Source organism: Mustela erminea, chromosome 4 (assembly GCF_009829155.1).
Source record: "Mustela erminea isolate mMusErm1 chromosome 4, mMusErm1.Pri, whole genome shotgun sequence".
Taxonomy (NCBI): Eukaryota; Metazoa; Chordata; class Mammalia; order Carnivora; family Mustelidae; genus Mustela; species Mustela erminea.
This window is the reverse complement of record NC_045617.1, coordinates 50,643,273-50,645,282: the sequence shown is the minus strand read 5'-3', so window position 1 is coordinate 50,645,282 and position 2,010 is coordinate 50,643,273. Positions and strand designations below refer to the sequence as shown.

The following is a 2,010-nucleotide window of genomic DNA, read 5'->3' as shown; positions in this document are numbered from 1 at the left end:
AATGCAAGTGCTATAACATAGATTCAAAGAGCTTAACAAATTGGCAATTTTGTCAGATAAAGAAGAAGGAATCAAATTTTAGGAAGGATGTATGTGAAGACATGGAGTCAAGAAAGGATCAGGCAGATCTAGTGAATAAGGAGCTGCTCTGTGTTTAGAGCACAGGGTATCTGATGTGGAGAGGAAAAGTTTGGGAAGTTAGCCAGAAGATTGGAACAGATCTCGAAGGCAATGTTATCTTTGCAAAGGGCCCATGCTAATTTTCCCTGTATTGTTTCAATTTTAGTTTATGTGCTGCTGAAATGAGTTAGAGGCAATGTTAAGAAATGTATACTTTATCTGTAGCACCTTAAACATAGAAGAAATTGTTAACCTAGGCAGAGAATAATCAGATTTAGCTTTAAGAATGTCATGGTGGTGGCAGGATAAGGATAGGTTTGGAGGTGAGGAAAGTTTGTGTTATAAGGACCAGTTAGGAGGCTTTTAAATCTTCTAGGGAAAAGATAAGTTGAACTTTCAAATGGTGGAGGCATTGTGGGGTACAAAGATTAATGTGTTTGATATTAATGAAATAAATTCAACTGAGCCTAGTAGAAACAAGAGTCAGTAGGATGGAGGAATTAAGGGTGATTCCTCGTTTCTTCTATGAGACACTGACATAAGAAGAATCTCTCTATTTTAAATAATGTTTGGGGTGCCTGGAACACAGGCAGGCAGACATGTTTAGTAGATACATGAATCTGAAATTCAAGAGTAAAGTTGAGACTCATTGATTAGAAGTTGTTCACTTGTACCTGGTAATGAAAACCATGAAAGTAGATCAGATCACCCAAAGTTTATATGAAAGTAGAAATGAAAGAGAAAAGAGTAGACTTAGTCACTCACCACATATAAATAGTGGCCAGAGGATAGAGAAGGGGAAAAGCTTGTGAAGAATCCCCGATAGACTAATCAAAATGATAACTAGAAGCCATGAGAGAATAGGCAATTACTGTCAAAAACTGCAAATCCCTCAGGTGAGAAAAAAGCTTGGTTAAATTTGTCAAATAAGAAGAAACTGCTATGAAGGTTGGAAAAGTCATTCAGGGCAGGGCAGAAGTCAAAGACTAGATTACCAAGGTTTGAGGGGTAGGCATAGAAGATGTAAACTATTTTTTAATAAGAATTATGCTGAAAGGAAGAAGACATATAAGTGTAATAGTTTGAGCAAAAGGCTAATGGAAGACTTCTTTTTTGCAAACTGAAAATAAAGAGCTAAAAGAACAGGCAAAATTTTGGTAGAGAAAACAGAAAAGATAATGTGATAAAATTTCTGTATAAATGATGGACAGAGATACTGGTATATTAGTTTCCTACTGATGCAATAGTTTTGTAGCTTACAACAAAAATTATCTGACAGGTCTGTAGGTCAGAAATCCAAAATGGGTTTTACAGAGCTAAAAAAATAATCAGAATGTCAGTAGATCTGTGCTCCTTTCTAGAGGCTATGAGGAACAATCCATTTACTTGCCTTTTCAAGCTTCTAGAGGCTACCTGCATTTCTTGGTTTGTAGCCACATCCTCCATTTTTAAAGCCAGCACCATGACATCTTCAAATCTCTCTCAGTTTCCCTCTCTCTTTCTTATTTCAGCTTCCACTGCCATAAATCTTCATATCTCCTCTCACTCTGACCTCAAATTTCCCTTTTACAAGGATCTTGTGAGGAAATTAGACCAACTCAGATAATCCAGGATAATCTCCTTATCTCAAGATCCTATACTTAATCATGTAGGCAAATTCTCTTTTGCCATGTAAAGGAAAATATTTACAAGGGCCAGAGATTAAGATGTTGATATTTTGAGGGGACCATTATTCTGTTTACCACATTGAGTAAGGGTGGAACGATTAAACTAGGAAAGGACAATCAACTCTTCTTTTAACAGGGTAGAAGGATACAGAATGTATGATGTCATATGCAAGTGCAGAAGCAAAGGTGGGAACTAGTTCTGTCTGGCGGCCATATTTTCTTC

The 2,010-nt window shown here is 36.7% G+C and overlaps 1 non-coding gene across 1 annotated transcript; it reads right to left on the bottom strand.

Moving 5' to 3' along the window:
• Window positions 1–204: 204 nt before the first annotated feature.
• LOC116589594 lies at window positions 205–307 on the bottom strand. The gene has a single exon (XR_004285359.1). It is a non-coding gene; the product is annotated as a U6 spliceosomal RNA (small nuclear RNA).
• Window positions 308–2,010: the final 1,703 nt, after the last annotated feature.